The sequence below is a fragment of the Pelophylax lessonae genome, assembly GCF_965119305.1.
Source record: "Pelophylax lessonae genome assembly, chromosome: 3".
NCBI lineage: Eukaryota > Metazoa > Chordata > Amphibia > Anura > Ranidae > Pelophylax > Pelophylax lessonae.
The window spans coordinates 627,609,178-627,629,829 of NC_138770.1; the positions used below are offsets into that span (position 1 = coordinate 627,609,178).

General features: G+C 42.5%; 1 protein-coding gene across 1 annotated transcript in view; it reads right to left on the minus strand.

The window, feature by feature from the left end:
- HHAT (hedgehog acyltransferase) overlaps window positions 1-20,652 on the minus strand; it is a 651,154-nt gene that overhangs the window by 587,925 nt on the left and 42,577 nt on the right. The gene's annotated exons all lie outside the window — the stretch shown is intronic.

Below are 20,652 nucleotides of genomic sequence, written 5' to 3' on the forward strand. Positions count from 1 at the left end.
TGTGTCTATTCGGTTTGTGGTGATGCTGGATTGGTGAGCGGGTGATAGCCCATCTTCTGCAAATTATCCCTACATACACTGCATGCAGACATCTTTACCCTGTGCCCTAGTCAGAGCCAGCAACAGGAGACACCTTAAGTCAGTTGAGCCCCATTGCATAGAGATCTCTTTGGGTCTAAGCTAGCTGAAGATACTGGACATCTCCACAGCGAGGACTTCCATGTTTTCTTCTTCACTTAGCTAAGGACTCAATATTAACACTCGCACTCCTTAAGGGGGGACCCTGATTTAAAAAGAGAAAGCTGACATTTTTGAATTTTGTACAACCTATATACTGGCGGCACCTGTGGGTTCAGGATCTTAGGGAGACAGGCTTGCCAGTGACAAGCTGTCTCTGTTCCCCCATTTATGCCTGAGCACATAGGCCGCGCCTAAGCCCGTTGAGTTAGGTAAACTGTGCTATTTATCATCTGCTTGTGATTTTGTGATGTACTGTTCCATATCAGAGTTTCCTAACTCCAGTTACTGGGTTATATACTAATACTGTTTGTTTGAAGACAAAAAGCCAGTAAACATAATTTCTGGATTACTAAAGTTGTGTCAATTTACTTTTGTGTTCACACTAAAGGTACTTTTTAGGTGTGCCAGAGGTGCAAGGCAGAGTACAGAACCAAACATACTCAAGCAGCTCCTTCAGGGGTGGTGCTATGCAAGTAAGGATGGTCTCAGTCGTGTTCGAATCGTACCCGCCAGGAAGCCTTCCCTGCACACTGCCAATTATAGGCAGCGTGTGTATGTGCAGATGTGGGCCGGGAAATGCCTCACTGCCTATGAATGGCAGTGTGCAGTGACAGCTTCATGGCGGGTACGATCCACGCCTGAGCCCATCCCTACTTCCAAGTATGGCGGAGCATGTGACCTTCTCCTGTGTGAGAGCACTGGGTTCTAGTAGCCAATCGTACTGTCAAGGTGTAGAGAGCACTGGGGCTTCACTGGAAAGGTATTGGCGGATTAGTGTGGTTGCTTTGGTGGGACAATTTAACTTTGTCCAGCTTACCCTGCTCAAGCACCCCCCCCCCCCCCAGAAAACAACACGGCTCTCCTTGCTTCACTCTCTTAGCACTGACTTAACAGCCCCCCTCTACCTGCTCCCCCTCCCAGAAGTGGCTCAGAAGCCTAGCTCCCCCTACCAACAGTGACTGAGTAGCTCTAATATCCCCCCCCCCCCCCACACACACACACACAGGACTCAGCAGCTCTGTTTTATTTCCTCTCCCAGCAGTGAGTCTGCAACTAAGCTACCTCTGCTCCCCTTCCCAGCGGCTCTGCTCCCTCGCTTCCCAGCAGTGACATAGTAGCTTTGGCTCCCCCATCCAGCAATGACTCTGCTCCCCCTCCCAGCATTGACTCATTAATTCAGCTACCCCTGCTTCCCCACCAGCAGTGACTCAACTTCTAATCTCTAATGTAAATATTGGGTGAAATAAGCTAAGAATGCCTTAAAAGAGAAGTGCGGGTTTTTTAAAAAAAAAAAAAAAAACATACTCACCTAGGTGGATGCTGCATCAATCTGATGTTGTATTTGTCCCCCACTGCCTCTAAGACCGAGAAACGAGTAATCAAAGACCACTGAATGCTTGCTTCTCAGTCTTCAGTGAGCAAAGAGCAAGTGACTGGGAGTCTCTCTGCTCTGCCCCTTCAGCACTCTCTACAGGGGGCAGGAGCATCTTGCTCAGGCTCTCATCAGTATGCTGAGAGGCAGTGGCAGCTGAAGGCCAGGAATCTGGGAAGCAGGGCTGGGACAAGGGGTTGGCAGGAGGAGCGGCTGCCCTGGGCACTGTGGTATTATATGAGGTTTGGGGGCATCCAGGGCTGGGACAAGGGGTGGGTAGGAGGGGCGGCTGCCCTGGGTGCAATAGTTTATTGCAAGGATAGGGGAACCCTGAACCTGACCCTAAGGGAAGGGGGGGGCGCAGTTTGGCATCTTTGCCCTGGGCGCTGGATGGCCTTGTCCCGACACTGATGCGAAGTTCCCGATGTTCTATTTAGGATCCCTCCAGAGCCTGGACCAGCTCTGTGACGTGAATCTTGATCAAAAGAGTGCAGTTCTGCATTCCTGTGGCCCACAGGAGAAGTATAGTCAAAATAGCTTTGGCTATTCTTTTCCTTTAAACAACTTCATGATTTTTGCTGTATTGAGGACAAAGTGTTCCACAGTGCCTACAGCTACAATGAGAGTTTGTTTATAATCTCACTGCTTGTTAAGAATACTTAAATGTCCATAGCCTGTCCACAGATTCAGTGTTAGCTTTTTCTCTTCAGATTTTAAAGCCCAAAAAATAATCCCACTATTACAGGCAAACGGACAGTACTGAAAAACAAAATACATAGACAGATAAATAGATCGATAGCTTATGCTTAGTGAGTTTACTACCTGGAACAAAAGGTTCTGAAAACGTAGAACATTCCAGCTGTGCCCAATAAAACCATCCCAGTGAACATTTTATGAGCCAATATCTGCTGACAGAGGGCTTTAGGCAGTGAAGTGCCCTGCTGTCTCCTGTGGCAAAAACAGCATTTAATGTGGTGCTCCAATCTACACGGCACACTTTATTATGAGAGACACTTACAAGAACTCTAATGCAATGCAATGCTGCAAGCAAAACAAGTAAAGACAACACAGGCTTGATTTGCTTTCTCCCTCCCTTTTAGGATCACTAAGGTCTGGTATATACAAGCAATAACTGGGGTGTTTGGTGGTGTTTCTTATAAGCCCCTTTACATTTTTAGGGTCAAATACATTGTACTGCGGCACATGGCTTATAACAAACCGGTACCAAGCTTTTGAATTGCAATACACCTTGCTAAACAATGGCCTTGCTGGATGATGATATAGACCAAAAGCCCCGTGCACCAAGAACAGTTCTGCATTCAGCAAGTGTGTGTATATGAAGTCAATAAGGGCATCCTCCTTAGATTATAGGAGACAACAGGTGTGCTCAGCTATCCCATTTTACACATTATAATGAAAATAAAAGCTTAAAGACTAAGTTCACCTTGTGTAAAAAAATAAATGTGCATCTTTTTGCATGTAAAAAATGTGCACTTATTATTTTTTACATTGCATCCTGGAAAGCATTGCATCTGCGCTCAGCAGCCAGGATCCTAAAGAAACTCATTACACTGTCTGCCCATACCTCCAATACAGGCAGGCAGTTACTGAATTGCAGGAAGATCAATGAAATACAAGGGATGCTCACCAGCGCACTCGTAGTTTATTGAGAACTACAAGTCGTCAGCCGCAATGGAAGATGGTACTTGTAGTCTACTCAGTCAAAGGAAACTATGAATGAATGATTTGGCCTTGTGGGTGGAGCCCCGCACGGCCACACTGGTTTCAAATTGTGAAAGCAGATGCAGGGAGAAGATCCCCCACCTGCTGTCAGAGAGTGGAGATGCAGGGAGAAGATCCCCCACCTGCTGTCAGAGAGTGGGGAGTGCTGGTGCCAGGATGTGAGTGGATAGGAGCATGTTACCTATTACACCCTGAATATGGGTGTAACCTGCTCCTAAAGGTGGACTTATCCTTTAAAATGGCAAGGAATTGTATAGAAAACATCTAGAAGTCTTACTTGTGCCTAAGCAGTGCCCAGAAAAATGTGTTAAAAGTGATTGTAAATGATAACCTTGTAAAACAACTCCTTCAAAATGAAAGGCAAAACTTTTTTTTTGTAGATATAAAAAAACAAAAAAAAAAAAAAAAACATTATAAATACCTTTTTCCCTTTTTTTTTTATAAATGATCACATCCCCTCTGTTCTCAGTTGCATTAGCGCTAGAGGAAGAGAAGCAGCAGTACACTGAGCTTATCAGTGAATGACTGTGCAGCGAGGGGGGGGGGGGGTGTAAGGACAAATTTGATCATTGCAGGAGAATACACTGAGTTCCCAGCATAACTAGAGAACTGACCACAGTGTGCTCTCCTGCTTAGTGTGGTCAGTTTTTGACAGGAACACCAGGGATTTCACATAGACAAAGCGATACAAAAAAAACAGGATACTTTATCATATGAGTACATGGTACAGCAGGCACATATAAGGAATATGAAGTGTTGAGGTAAGAAACACTTTAACTCCTTCAAAAAAAGAAGAGCATTTTCTGGAATGTAAGTTTGTGTAGGCTCTCCTATACCTACAGATGTATTGCTGTATATCTGCAGTGTGAGATCTAAAGCATTGCTGCCTCTGATTATTAGGCTCACCGCATTTGGAGTGAGATTTGGGCATCTCTCTGGAGTGCTGCTGACAGTTCTCCTTGCTGGAGGCTCTGACATGAGACAGTAAAGACTTGCCTCTATCAAGATAGCCACCTCCACACAGAGACACAGTGTAGAACAAGGTACACAAAGAAAGCTGACATGCAAAAGGCATTGGTGTATCTCAGTACCAAACTTTACAGACACAAAAGGAAACCATTGCCCAAGGGACTTTAGTGAGTAACACCCCAGCGCAAAGAGAAAGGGAGAAATATATAAAATAAACAGAAAAATTTATTAATCCAAACCAGCAGTATAACATACATTTAAAAACATAGTCCTAAACAGTTGCCAGCTATGAAAATACAAAACTAAGCAACATAAGAAAAATTAGAGTTAAAAGCCTTCCATCAAGATTGATAGTCTGTGCTGATTTATTTCTCTACGCGTTTCGTGGGTTTAAAGCTCGCTTCCTCCGGAGAAGCATAGAAGAGAATCTAGAAATAACAGACATATTTGGAAACAAGGAAAAAAAAAAAGTCCGGACTTATATTAAAAATACTTGCAAAAAATCTTCAGAGATCGAATTAGATGTGCTAGCAAAGCCAAATAATTGGGTGGTAAGTGAAGGCAAAAAGAAACAAGCCAAACGTGCATAGTAGACAAAGGAGAAAAATTGTGTCACAATAATATCCATAGGAACAGCGAGCATGACGAAGGCGTCATCACACACACTGGGTATGTGGCCATGATAACCAGCAAACTGCAGGAAACTAGGCTAGAACACGTGCGTCACGCTCAGCCCCTCTCCAAAGGGAGGAGACAGGGACGTGATACCAAGCCCACCCATCCCCAGGAGCGAAGTGGAAGGGGACGTGGAACCGAACAAAGGGAGTCACCCTGAGAACCCAGGGTAAAAGAGAGAGCAGAGAGAATTTCAGTGGACCCAACCCAATAATTATGCGGTAAGGGGGGGCTTTCAACTCCTGGGGAAAAATTTATATGACCTGAGGGAAAAAAAAACTATTGCAAATCAAAAAAGTCAGATAAGTAAATTTCAATATTCATAAACAATAAATACCAAACATACACTATATAAACCAAAATCTATTCAAACCATATATTGATTAATCACTAAAAAAAAAAATTACTTCAGACAGATAAAAAGGGCTTAAATGATGTGGCTTCCATCAATCCCGTGGCACAAGATGCCCTGAGTGAATGTACTCACTGCATTTCTCTCTGTAGGATACGTCTGTCCCAGTAACCGACAACCCCCCCCCCCCTTCGTGGATCCTGTGGGATGTTTTCCAAGGCTAGAAATCGTACCTTGAAAGCACATTAAGCAATAATGGGCTGTGTGTCTCCCTATCGGGGTATATAGGTCTCCAATTTCAATAGCATACAGTATATGTGGTCATATATATACGGCTCCAGAATTCCCTGAAGGTTTTCCCCACATAGTAGGCCGCACACTCACGTCATGAGATACACTATCCCTATACCTGAAGTTTTTGGGAAAAAATATTTTCCCATTAGGAAAAATGATGTTCTTGTCTGTTAATATGTTTGCAATAGGCACATCTGCCACATTAATAGGTGCCCTTCAAAGGATTACTTTTCAGCTTCCATCCCAGGAAGTAACTGTGTACTAATTTACTGTATCCTTTAAGGATAGGGCTCGTCTGAACAACATGGTCGGTTGAGATGGCAAAAAAGGTGATAGGGTCCTGGGTCAACAGATACCAATGTCTCTGTAGGAATGATTTCAACTGTACATGTTGAGAGTTGAAATGAGTAATGAACCCAACCGTATTGCCAGATTTTTTGGTCTTTTTCTGAAAAAGTAAGGACTCTCTAGATTGACTTTTAGTGCGATTATAGGCACTGGCTAAGCATTTTTTACTATATCCTCTTGCCTGGAGTCTATCCCTCAACAAATTAGATTCCATTTCAAGCATTTCATGGTCACTGCAGATACGCTTTAGGGGGAAGACATTGTCGATATGGAATGGAACATATGGGTGGGACAGGGTGGGCGCTGGTGGCATGCAATATACAGTAGTATTGCCTTCAGTGGGTTTCTGATACAACGTGCTAGAGATACTCCTATCGTCATCCTTTTGGATGACAGTGTCCATAAAAGGAATTTGTGTTTGATCATATGTCATCGTGAACTGCAGGTATCAGCTGTTAAGAGTTTAATTTGGCCTGAAACTCAAGTAAAAGGGTTTAATCTCCATCCCAAACAATGAAAATGTCATTGATGTACCTGTTCCATGACTGTATATGGCACAGGTACATCGAGTACATGGAGAAAACATGGTGCCCCCAACCCCAGGTACAAGTTGGCATAAGAGGGGGCACAACATGTGCCTATAGTCACCTCTTGCACCTGAAGGTAGTGGAAGCCCGCAAAACAAAAAACATTGTTAGATAGTATAAAATGCAGGAGATTCACTACAAATTAATTAAACCGTCCTTCTCTGCGGTCCTTTTTGGACAAGAATGATAAACGACCTCAATACCCTCATGGTGGGGGATACTGCAGTACAATGCCTCAATGTCCACCGTAAGCAACCATGCCAAAGTGGGAATATGGATGCCTTCCAATAGTTGTAATAGATGCAAAGTATCTCGCAGATACAAGATACATTCTCTGTGACGCAGCCATTACCTGAAACAATAGGACAACCCAGAGAGTCAGACAAATTTTTATGTATTTTAGGGAAAGTGTAGAAACAAGCCTCTCGGGGATGAGGGGTCTGAATGAACTCCCATATTTGCTAAGAAATAATCCCTCCTCTATGCCCTGAGTCTACTAATTGATAGAATTCTACATTGATCATTGAACCTCTGTCTGTCCCAACACGTCTGTACCAGTTGGTATTGGACAGCACCTTTAGGCACATATTCTGATATTGATTGGTGTCCATTACTACAATATTGCCCCCCTTATTGGAGGGCTTGATAACTACATTTTTTGAGTCCATAAGGTGCACGAGTGCTCTCTGTTAACCAGGAGTTAAATTAGATTTCCCATATTCCGTTGTAACTTGCTTAAGAAAAATAGCTAAGTTAGGATGGTTTTATGTGGAAGGACATTTGTTGGACCATTTTTGGGTCTACATTTAATTTTCTACTGCCCTGCATAGACTATCTTTCTCCAATAGTTCTACTGTATCTAAGATCTCTTTAAGATCAATGGTGTCAATCAGATCAGGTTGTCCACTTTCTGCCAATGATTTGTTTTTCGCATTTTCAACATTTGGAAGTCGGTTTTACTGTAATTGTCCGAAAGTGATACGGTATTGTCATTAATGTTTTGTTTTGAATGCATACCCTTTAGGAGCAAATTATGAACAAAAAGATTCACATCTTTACTGGCTTCAAAATTCTTAATGCTGACACAAGGGCAGAAACTGAGACCTTTCGAAAGTAATTGTCTATCCAAATCTGTGAGATCATAGGAAGAAAGATTAATGATTTCCAGGCCCGATACTTGTCGCATATTGGTCCAAAATTCCCATTGCTCAAATCCGATTTCGATTGGAGCTGTCCAGGTTGGGTACAAAAATTGTAGAATCGGCATCGGCAGGCAATAAAGGGGAGGTAGCATTATGGGTCATAGAAATAGGGGTGGAAGAATTGTCCTGCGTAGAGTTAAAGACTGATTTATTCATTTTGGAATTCATAACAGTAGTAGAAGTCAAAGTTGCTTCCTCTGTTTTGGAGTCATATAATCTGATGTTAGAGTCTTCCAAATCAGGACGTTTATGACCCTGCCGTTTAGACAAAGAGTTGCCCCTATTTCTATGAGTGCAAGAAGGTAATCGTACAGAGGCTGTGTCTGAAGCAACATCACTATCAAGAGACATCGCCTCTAAGAAGGTCCCTGTGTGGGTGCCACCTTGAAGGCAAGGATTGCCATTTGAAATAGGTACCCTGACAAAAGGCTTGTTTATCCAAAAACAATTTTTGATCTTTATTCCTGATGATGTCCATGTTGAACCTATCCAAGTGTAAACTCAGCTCGAAATCTTTTTCCTTGAATAGTGGTTGATTAATAATATTAGGATGCTGTGTAAACAATTCATTGATGTCTGCATCAATGATTGTTAGTGCTTTCCAATATTTAACGTTTAACAGCCTCATCATCTTGTGAGAGCATGCCAGTAGGTTGTCCTCCCACTTCTTTTTAAATTCATTATCAATGTTCCTCTAATTGGGAAAGATCTGAACTCGCAAAACCATGGGGTAAAATTTTTCACCTATATATTGCTCTAGAAATTAAATTATGGCTTTTCTTTGGCTCTGCTTACTATTTTAGCATCCCATGTGTATTATTGTCACACAATTTTCTCCTTTGTCTACTATGCACGTTTGGCTTGTTTCTTTTTGCCTTCACTTACCACCCAAGTATTTGGCTTTGTGAGCACATCTAATTAGATCTCTGGATGTCGGATTCCTTTTATTTCACCTGTGGACCTATATATTCAGATCCTTTATTATTGTTTATTCACTTTTTTATTTTTATTAAATTTTTTATATGTCATCCATATGTCACTTGGTGATCTTGGCTACACTGTTTTAATCTTGATCATGTGACCTGGTCCTATTTTCACTTTTTTTATCATAGTATTCACGCCCTTGTTCACTTATACTGTAAGTCTATACAGGTCATACCTTATATAAGGATTTGCATGATCCCTGTATATCTCGGATACTCATTCCTACTCACTTTGTTTGTGAGTAGGATACACCAAGGTGTTTCAATAGTGTGGTATACCCTTCCCCCTCCCTCTTATATTGGCCTCTAGCTTTAGTCAGGTTATTTTCTATTCCAGGATCCTTGTAGATCTTCTATTACCTTCCACTGTGGTCTATAAGGCAGGGAGTCAAGCAACTGATTTTCTCCCCCTCCCCCCCCCCCCTTCTCATCTCCACAACTCCTTGGGGGGAAATGGATTGACCTTTGGTTGGCTCTGCCTGGCATGACTGACACGGAGTCATATTTAGAAGGTGCTTTTGATGTATGTGGCTATGTGAATGGTGAAGATTTTTGCAAGTATTTTTAATGTGAGTGCGGACTCAGAGTGCCTCTTATTTTTTTCTCTTGTTTCCTAGTCTGTTATTTCTAGATTTTCTTCTGTGCTTCTCCTGAGGAAGCGAGCTTTGATCCTGTGAAACGCGTGTAGAAAAATATCAGCACAGACTATCAATCTTGATGGAACGCTTCTAACTCTAATTGTTCTTATGTTGCTTATTCTTGTATTTTCATAGCTGGCAACTGTATATGACTATGTTTTTAAATGTATGTTATACACTTTTATCAGATGCCAAATCGCCAACAGTAAAAAATTATACCACAGTTATAAGCAACCATTTCTTTTTGAATGAAAACTACTCATTTAGTGTTTACTTTTGTGATTAGGATTAGCTGTGATTTGCCCTGTCTGTACCATGTGATGACTGTGACCAATCACAGAGCTCATCACAATAGTACACACTGAAAGGTATGTAACAAAGCCTTTCATTGTTTACAACTGTCATGTGATCTGCTGCAATTGGCCACAGCGACCACATGGTACCGGCAGCAGGCCGGTAGAGTGATTGGTCATCATGGCGGATGACAGATCGCGCCAGAGTGCACGCCCATGGGTCACGTGCGATCCTGAGAGGACGTCACCCAAAAACAACAGTGCTCCAGCCAAGCAGTGATTTTACAATGGGTTGGACGGTAAGAGGAAAAACTAGAACTATAAAACGTTTTTTCTCATTTTGAAAAGAATAAGGGAGGGTTATATAAGGTTTTTTTTTTTTTTTTTTTTGTGAATTCATCATCTGTGTTCAAATACAAAGATTTGCCTTCACTCCCTGTCCCAAAGCCAAACAGGAAGGGAGAGGAGATCCCTGAAAATTAGGGGAGTTCCTTTGGGTCCTCCAGGTCACCAGAACTAGTGTCCCCATGGGAAGGTTTCCTCTATATTACTTTTCTGGGGACTACCCACAATTTGGGATATTTTTTTTTACTCTCACTTTTAATGAAAATGGTAAACAGGACAAATAGAGAGGATGAATCTCCCTAATGGGGGCAACGACAGCAATAAAAGTCTAACAAGCATTCCAAATCTTCTCCACTTAATCGAAAAAAAAAAAAAAGTTTTGTCCTTGTGTTATGCTTTAAACCTGTAGAACTTTTCATGAATTTAGTAAAGAAAAGGAGCAGAAAGGCAAAAAGTGAAAGTCTACATTTGTACAATTGCCTGACTGGCTTGAATCGATGAAACATACCCGAAGCGGAAAAGACCCACTTTTTTTTTTTTTTATCACACAGCTCATCAAACCATCATTATGATCCATTAATCTACTCATTGCCTTTCTTGAAGAATATATGAATACAAGAAAACAAGAGATACCTACACAGATGATTAGTCCAGAAATTACACATGCAGCGATAACTCCGGGGTGTACTAACCTGCTTTCTTTTCCCTGTAATACTGCCTTGTAATAATTACTTTATCTTCCACTTGTTCGGATTTTGAAATTGGTTTTCTTGTTTTCAATTAACCTTTCCTTTCTGTTTCGCATTTGGTTTTTGTCTTTTATGCGATTTCAGCTGTAAGGTATGAAGCGTAGCCCCAATAGATACAACTGAAATCACTTCCTGCTTTTATAATTGCAGGTGCATTAACCACTTAAAGAAGAGTTCCCCTCAAAAGTGGCACTTCCGCTTATATGCTTTCTCCCCCCTCTAGTGCCACATTTGGCATCTTTCGGGGGGAGGGGGGAACAGGTACCTGTTTTTGACAGGTACCCTTCCCCACTTCCGGGAGACAGTGCCGCAGGGCTGTCCCTCGGAAGTTCGGCCCCCCTCTTTCCTCCGCCGCTGGGCCAATTAGAAAGCGCAGCGCTCTTTGCGCATGCGCAGTAGGGAACCAGCTGTAAAGCCGAAAGGCTTCATTGCCAGGTCCCTTTACCCTGAATGGCGGCAGCACCACCCGAGAGCCGATACGAAAATCGGCTTCCGACATCGCGGGAACCCTGGACAGGTAAGTTCTAATATTTAAAAGTCAGCAGCTACAGAATTTGTACCTGGGGGGGGGGGAGGGCGGAACTCCTCTTTAAGGACTTGAAGGTTTTACCCCCTAATGACCAGGCCATTTTTTTGCAATACGGCACTGCGTTACTTTAACTGAAAAATTGCGCGGTCGTGCGACACTGTACCCAAATAAAATTGATCTCCTTTTGTTCCCACAAATAGAGCTTTCTTTTGGTGGTATTTGATCACCTCTGCGGTTTTTATTTTTGCGCTATAAAAAAAAAAAAAAAAAAAAGACAATTCTGAAAAAAAAAAAAACAATATTTTTTACTTTCTGCTAAAAAACATTCCTAATAAAAAAAATTAAATATCTATTGTTTTCAGCACTTTAGGCCAATATGTATTCTGCTACATATTTGTGGTAAAAAAAAAAAATCTCAATAAGTGTATATTGATTGGTTTGTGCAAACATTATCACTTCTACAAACAAGGGAAAAGATTTATGGCATTTTTATTTATTTATTTCTTTTTACTAGTAATGGTGGCGATCAGCAATTTTTATCGGGACTTGGGACATTGCGGCGGACAAATCGGACACCTAACTGACATTTTTGACACTTTGGGGGAGACCAGTGACATTACTACAGTAACCAGTGCTAAAAATATGCACTGTTACTGTACTAATAACACTGGCAGGAAAGGGGTTAACCCAGGAGCGATCAAAGAGTAAATGTGTAAGCAAAAAATTGGGGGAGCAAACCCTGAACATGTATATCTAAAGCCAGTGCAGCTATGGACCAAGCAACATGTATATTAAAAAAGAATAGCGCACACATGCAAAAGAAATGACTATCAAATATGGAGACAATCCATAAATAAAAATGGGGATTTGGTCCCACCATATGGCCATATCGTGCTCAAGCCCACCACTGCGTCAAAGTACCCCATTATCAGTGGGTCCTACACTATCCATAAAAAAGGGGTGAATCCAGCCTCTCTAACCCTTGGAGACAACACTCCTTGCTGGGAAAAATGTGCTAATGCACTACAGGGGACTCCTCCTATATCTACTTGATAGTGGACACCGATAGAGTACAGGTGTGTGTGGGGGATGGGATGCTCAACCACAGAAGTCTGGTCAGACTGAATACATAATAAACAAGCAAAAAATTGGGGGAGCAAACCCTGAACATAAAAATGGGGATTTAGTCCCACCATATGGCCATATCGTGCTCAAGCCCACCACTGCCTCAAAGTACCCCATTATCAGTGGGTCCTACACTATCCATAAAAAAGGGGTGAATCCAGCCTCTCTAACCATGCTTGGTCCATAGCTGCACTGGCTTTAGATATACATGTTCAGGGTTTGCTCCCCCAATTTTTTGCTTGTTTATTATGTATTCGGTCTGACCAGACTTCTGAGGTTGAGCATCCCATCCCCCACACACACCTGTACTCTATCGGTGTCCACTATCAAGTAGATATAGGAGGAGTCCCCTGTAGTGCATTAGCACATCTTTCCCAGCAAGGAGTGTTGTCTCCAAGGGTTAGAGAGGCTGGATTCACCCCTTTTTTATGGATAGTGTAGGACCCACTGATAATGGGGTACTTTGACGCAGTAGTGGGCTTGAGCATAATATGGCCATATGGTGGGACTAAATCCCCATTTTTATTTATGGATTGTCTCCATATTTGACAGTCATTTCTTTTGCATGTGTGCACTATTCTTTTTTAATATACATGTTGCTTGGTCCATAGCTGCACTGGCTTTAGATATACATGTTTTGGGTTTGCTCCCCCAATTTTTTGCTTGTTTAAAGAGGAAATGTGTGCATAGGGGGTGCTTTCTAACTGTGTGGGGGATAGGCTCACTGGATGAACACAGAGACCTGTGTTCCTAAATAGGAGGATCCCTGTGTTCATCATTCACAGATCAACGGTCTGCCATGTTTACATCGGCAGAAAGCCGGTGGGAGCGCGGTCCTGCTGCCTGGGCAATAGGAATTTTATAGACTAAGGACATTATACACAAAATGCACAGAATCAAGGAACGTTTAAGTTTAATGCAGCAATTCAAATATCACTCAGACTCCTTTGCAGTTAAAGGGGAAGTCCACGCAAAACCTAACAAATGCTAAACCTGCTCTGTGTCCAAATTCTTACCTTGTAAACCTTTTCTGCACTTGATCCGGTTCTGTCTCCAGAGGGGAAAGCTCTGTGCAGAAGAGGAGCGACAACGGCTGTAAAATGGCTGGGAAGTGATGTCACCCATAGACTTACTATGGGGCATCTGTTGTTGGATCCCACTCCTGTACCCGCCTCCATGCTGAAGCCGCCGCTGACAGCTGATGCTGGGACCGAACCGGATCGGCTGCGAATACAGTGAATTTTGCTTTACAGGGTTAGATAGATTTGGTTTAGAATGTGGCACAGAGCAGGTTTAGCGTTAGTTAGGTTTTGCCTGGCCTGCTACTTTAAGGTAAACTTCTCACTTTATTTAAAGCTGAACTCCATCCATAAACAGCCTCTCACAGTTATTAGCTTTCTCTGCCACTTTGTGTCCAAGTATCACATGAAAGAACACATGCTCTGCACCCCTATATATATATATTCATGCTCTCTGGGGGGTGCAGACTTTAGCTGTGCAATTAGCTGTTTAATTAGAAATCTAGCAACTGATTTGCTAAAGTCTGCACCACCCAGCAAAAAAAAGGAGCTTGCACGTCCACAGGGTTCTTTCGAGTCGTGTTCTTTCATATAATGCTCGGGCTTTTAAAAGAAGATCCAAGGCAGGGCGCTGTGATGTTTACAGAGGCCTGACGACTCTTTCTACCTAACTGAGAGCAAAAACCAGTATACAGACCCAGTGATGACGTCACGGAGTATCATACAGGAGTTCTTGGACAAAAAATATTTTGACTAAAACATTTTAATTGCATGTTGATCAGTACCAAAAAACAAGAACCAAGAACCAACTGTGTTGGACTTTACTGGTACCAAGAGAGGAATGGCTACACCTTATGTTGTAAAAAATGACAATGTGTTTTATAAAAAAGTACATATTCACATATCCATTCTCCAATGGGACTGATCAACCTGTGTTTGTATAGTGTCACTGGAAAGAGTCCCAATAGGGAATCAGCCACTCCTCCCCTAGATAATGGAAAATCAATCTATTCGACCAGCTAACCAAGACCAGATAATAATGCACCAAACAATTACCAGCACATCCCCAGTCCCATTAAAGGTTGGGATACAAGTGCTGGTGATTGTTGGGTGGATTATCTTGTCTTGGTATACTGGACGATTAAGCTCGTAGGGTGATATGCTATATCTCGTTGCTGCCAAGACATTGAGGTCCTGAGGAAGAGATTAGATGTGAAACACGCCAACCTCTTGGAACATATAGCAAAGATGTATTATTCGTGTTCTACTATATAGCGAATGTCATCCAATGAGAGCACACGTTCATGGTTTTATGAAAGTTTTGAAATACCTTTCTCTTTTCCTCTTGCTCTTTTGATACCAGTAAAGTCCAACACAATAAGGTTCTTGTTTTTTGGTAATGTTTGCAAATGGAAGAGGTATTTTCTCACTAGCTCAATCTTTTCTTTTACATGCATGTAGATCAGGATGGGGAGGGGGGGGGGGGGTGTATTATAAGTATAAGCATACATTACAGTTCAGTTTTACAGTGGTTAAAAAACCCCTCACATATACGTAGTGAAGTGACTAGCATCAGGTGATATACAGCGATTAAACAAAAAGTTGTACATGTTTATCTGCAGTGCCCTTGTCCTCTACACCCATTCAAAGTCCACAGTTTACACAGGATCGATCGGGTGGGGGGGCTGAAGTTACACTCTGCAGATCTCAGCGAGGAGAGCTCTGATCCCTAAGTGGAGGGAAGGGATGGACACCCCCCCCCCCCCATTCACACAGGATACAGGAATATGCAGAGCTAAGGATATAGGTCACAGGCTGTGTGCTGGAGCTCCCCCTCCCCCTGTCAGCTTTTGATCTCTTGGTTTCTGACAAAGCCGTAAGAAGTGACTCATGCAGATAGCAGAAGGAAGGGGAAGCAGAGAGAAGTCACACTCAGTGCTTTGGTCAGAGACAAGAACACACTATAGAGGGAAACATTTTGTTCATATTTCATGTCTGAGGTTTACAACCACTTTAAGTGAAAAACTGGATTTTTGACTTACCGTAAAATCCTTTTCTCTGAAGTCATTGACAGACGCAGCTCCATATTCTTCTTACCATTGGGTTATGCTGCCCCCTACAGGAGTAGGACACTAGGCAGGAAAACGTCTATGGGGCAGTCCCTGGGGGTATACACCCACTCACTCTGCTATAGGCACTCAGTTTTGTTGCAAGCAGTGTCAGAAAAAAATAACCCCAAACCCAGCTCATACAGAGAAGCAGGTGCTGCGTCTGTCAATGAACTTTAGAGAAAAGGATTTTACCGTAAGTCAAAAATCCAGTTTTCTCTATCGTTCATTGAGAAACGCAGCTCCATATTCTTCTTACCATTTGGACGTCCCAAAGCAGTATTAACATGAGGGGTGGGAAAACTACACAGAAAAGAACAAAATTCCCAAAGGCTAAACTTAGCCAACCAGGTAACATAGCGATTAACCAGGAACAACTGGAGCTCACCTAGAAAAACATACACCCTCAAAGAGAGCAGGTTCTCTTTTAAAAACGGCAGCCTGCAAAACCTTGTGGCCAAAAGAAGCATCCAAGGATGCCAATACCTCTACTTTGTAGAATTTTGTGAATATGTGCACAGACGACCAAGTTGCCACCCTGCAAACTGGCGTTACTGACGCCTGACGACGAAAGGCTCAAGAGGTACTCAGTGCCCTAGTAGAATGCGCCTTTACAGGGGAAAGTGGAAACTGACTCTTAAGTGAATAAGTCTTTACCACGGCTGTCTGATCCATCTCAATATGGTCGCAGCAGATGCAGCCAATCCTTTCCGAGGTCCTTACGGGAGGACAAAAAGAGAGTCTGATTTCCTGAAAGACTCAGTAGCCACCAGGTAAACCCTAATTGCCCAAACCACATCCAATGAATGCAAAGCAATTCCTTTAGGATGCTCGGGCTTAGGGCAAAATGAAGGCAGCACAAAAGGTCTTGGAAATGTCAAATGGAAATCCGAGACCACCTTAGGAGGAAAGGACTGATTAGGTAAAAGTACCACTTTATCTCTGTGGACCACCAGACAATCTGCGCACAGAGGTAATAGCCATTAAAAAGGCTATCTTCTGTGACAATGTAAGCAGAGGAATCTCCCCAATGTTTTCAAAGGGAGGCTTCTGAAGAACTGACAGTACCAAGTTAATATCGCACAGAGGTAATGGGGACCGTATCGGAGGAGCCATATGGCGAACTCCCTGGATAAAGGTGCCAATCAAAGAATGCGTAGCTAAAAGACGTTGAAAAAACACAGCCAAGGCCGACACCTGGCCCTTAATAGTACCCAAGGCCAACTGCTGCTTAACCCCTCTTTGGAGGAAGGCCAATACCTGAGCCACTGAAAATGAGCATGGATGCACCTTAAATCGATTCACACCATGCAATGTACATTTTCCATGTACTATGATAAATTTTCCTAGAGGTAGATTTTCTAGCCTTTAACAGAATAACAGAGTCAGAAAGACCCCTATCCTTTCATACTTCCCTTTCAACAGCCACACCATTAAAGCCAGTGACTGTAAAGCAGGATGGATATTCAGCCCTTGAGACAGTAGATCTTCCCTGAGAGGAAGTCTCACGTTAGAACGATAGAGGCCAAAAAGTCCCCTTGGTGTGGGGACGCCACTACTCTGCGAATGGACTTCATTTGAAACTTCTGTACCCTCACAAAGTGGTTCAGAGCCTTCAGATTGGATGCACTTTGCCTTCTTTCCTGGGAACAGTGAACAGGTTTGAATAAAGTTTGTAAAAAAGTACCACTTAAAAGAAGCGTACTCCCCGCGCCTAGGATTTAGTGTACATTAAATGTGTGAATAATTTAGTGATAAAAGGTAAAATCAAATAAATAATTAAATACCGCAGCAGCAGTAGTGTGAAAAATTCATAAAAAGGAAAAATAGTCCTGCTATTAGGACTATCTACAGCGCTTGCTAAAACAGTATAAATATGTGCAATATTCTTACGAATACAGGTGCGAAAGTGCAAATACTGTGCCAATCAATTATTCCAAAATAGTCAATCCATGAATATAACAATAAAAGTCAAAAGTGCAAAATCATAAAAGTCATAAAAACAGGAAACCAATGTTCAGTGTTAGTTCCTTTTCCTAGTTGCTCACAAAATTCAATGAGTGACAAATAAAGTGCAGGTGCTGGGTGCCTTCTTCCCGTGCAGCAATTTATAGATTGGGTGACTTACCGAATATAGTGGGCCTCATATACCTTATAGTATTGCGGCCAATCTCGCTTGTTGGTAAGTCCCCTTTAAGATCCTCCTGTGCCGATGGTTAATTTCCTCTTTATCCCTCCATGCGGCAGCTCATGATGTGGGATTTAAAAGGAAAAAAGCTCCAGATAGTGTATTATTTTTTTATATAGCGATTTATTCAAGTAGCAAGTAAAAGGTTTATCAGCCACCAGTTTAAGCGGATCCCGCAAGGGTCCCGCTATGGTAGTATCCGTGACAGTCAAACAGTACCATGCAGAGTGGCGAGCGGAGGTAATTCCGGCTTGCGTTCCAAATGGGTGTCACGTATCACGTTGTGCGGTCCACGTCCTGACGCGTTTCGTCACATCCGGTGACGTTTGAATAAAACCCCTGAAAGTGTTCCCGAGAGGGAACCGACACAATCACCCTTTGCGACAGCAGATCTTGTACCGCTGCTCGTAGATCCCTTAGCTGATCTGGAGATAGGCGTAGATTGAAGAAGAAGAATTTGTCCGACGGTCGAGACCTGAATTCGATCTTGTAAACCGATCGGATAAGTTTGTGGACCTTTTTGTCCTGAATAAAGGAGGTCCATAGTTCCAGGAAGAAACAAAGACATCCCCCACCCCAGTTAGGAGTGGGGACACCCCTTCATGCAGAAGGGGACTTGTCTGCAGATCTGGAAGGGCCTGTTCTCGGCTTACCCGAGCACGTCTTCTTGGAACCCTCAGACGATCTAAATGACTTAGATCCTTTCTCCTGTGCGCCAGAGGCACGAAAGGGCTGCCTGTGTGCTGAAAAATAAGGGCCCCGACTGTGACGCAGTGACTTGCCCTTAGCGGGTTGAGGAAGAAGAGTACTCTTCCCACCTATAAGCCCTTTAATAAGTTCATCCAATGAAGAACCAAATAGGCGATCCCCTGTAAAGGGGAGATATGACAGAGCCTTTTTAAAAGCCTGGTCTGCAGGATACTCTAGCCAAAAGGGAGGCCACATCTAAAGATGCAGTACATATACAGTGGGGATTGAAAGTTTGGGCACCCCAGGTAAAAATTTGTATTAATGTGCATAAAGAAGCCAAGGAAAGATGGAAAAATCTCCAAAAGGCATCAAATTACAGATTAGACATTCTTATAATAGGTCAACAAAAGTTAGATTTTATTTCCATCATTTACACTTTCAAAATAACAGAAAACAAAAAAATGGTGTCTGCAAAAGTTTGGGCACCCTGCAGAGTTAATATATTGTACTGCCCCCTTTGGCAAGTATCACAGCTTGTAAACGCTTTTTGAAGCCAGCCAAGAGTCTTTCAATTCTTGTTTGAGGTATCTTTGCCCATTCTTCCTTACAAAAGTCTTCCAGTTCTTTGAGATTTCTGGGCTGTCTGTCACGCACTGCTCTTTTAAGGTCTATCCATAGATTTTCAATTATGTTGAGGTCAGGAGATTGTGAAGGCCATGGCAAAACCTTCAGTTTACGCCTCTTGATGTAATCCCCCGTGGATTTCGAGGTGTGTTTAGGATCATTATCCATTTGTAGAAGCCATCCTCTTTAACTTCAGCTTTTTCACAGATGGCATCAAGTTACCATCCAAAATTTGCTGAAATTTTATTGAATCCATTTTTCCTTCTACTTGTGAGATGTTCCCTGTGCCACTGGCTGCAATACAACCCCAAAGCATGATTGATCCACCCCCATGCTTAACAGTTGGACAGAGGTTCTTTTCATTAAATTCTGTGCCCCTTATTCTCCAAACGTAACTTGGCTCATTCTGGCCAAAAAGTTCAATTTTAACCTCATCGGTCCACAGAACATGTTTCCAAAATGCATCAGGCTTGTCTATATGTTTATTTGCAAAGTTCAAACACTGATTTTTGTGGTGAGAACATAGAAGAGGTTTCTTCCGATGACTCTTCCATGAAGACCATATTTGTACAAGTATCTCTTTATAGTGGAATAGTGTGCCACAACTCCAGTGTCTGCCAGATCTTTCTGGAGGGATCGTGCAGTCAAACATGGGTTTTGAATTGTTTTTCTCACAATCCTGCGAGCTGTTCCAGATCTTGCTTTAACTTCCACTGTTCCTGATGACTGCCATTTCTTAATTACATTCCGAACAGAGGATATTGACATTTGAAAACGCTTTGCTATCTTTTTATAGCCTTCTCCAGCTTTGTGAGCATCAACTATTTTCAGTTTCAGTTTTCTAGACAACTGCTTAGAAGATCCCATGGTGCTGATTGTTGGGGCAAGGTCAGATGAGTCTGGGCATTTAAAACCTTTGAGATTGACATCACCTGGTCTTCCCAGACGATGATTGAGAACAATCAATGAGACTGGCAGGTCTCAGCCTTGCAAAGGGGGCAATGCATGCTATAAATTCTCCAGGGTGCCCAAACTTTTGCAGACGCCATTTTTTGTTTTCTGTAATTTTGAAAGTGTCAATGATGGAAATAAAATCTAACTTTTGTTGACATATTATAAGAATGTCTAATCTGTAATTTGATGCCTTTTAGAGATTTTTCCATCTTTCCTTGGCTTCTTTATGCACATTAATACAAATTTTTATCTGGGGTGCCCAAACTTTCGATCCCCACTGTAAATAATAAAGCATGGACCATTTGGTCTGTTAGCTCTGCAAGGCCTCGAGAAGCTGTTCTGCTTCCAAATCACTTTTTAGTAACTTTGCCCATTCTGTTATAGTCTGGGACACCAGAGTGATAGTGACAACAGGGTCTTTAAAGACCGGAGACTACTCCACCGGGACCACACTAGATTTGTTCAGTCTGGAAACCGGATGGTCCACCTTCGGTGCAATGGTCCATTTATTGACCACAGCGTCCGCAAAAGGGTAGCGCCTCTTGAAGCGCTTCGGCACCACTAACATGTGTTTAAGGCGCCCCCACTGTTCAGTGATAATTTTGTCAAAAAGTTCCGGACAAGG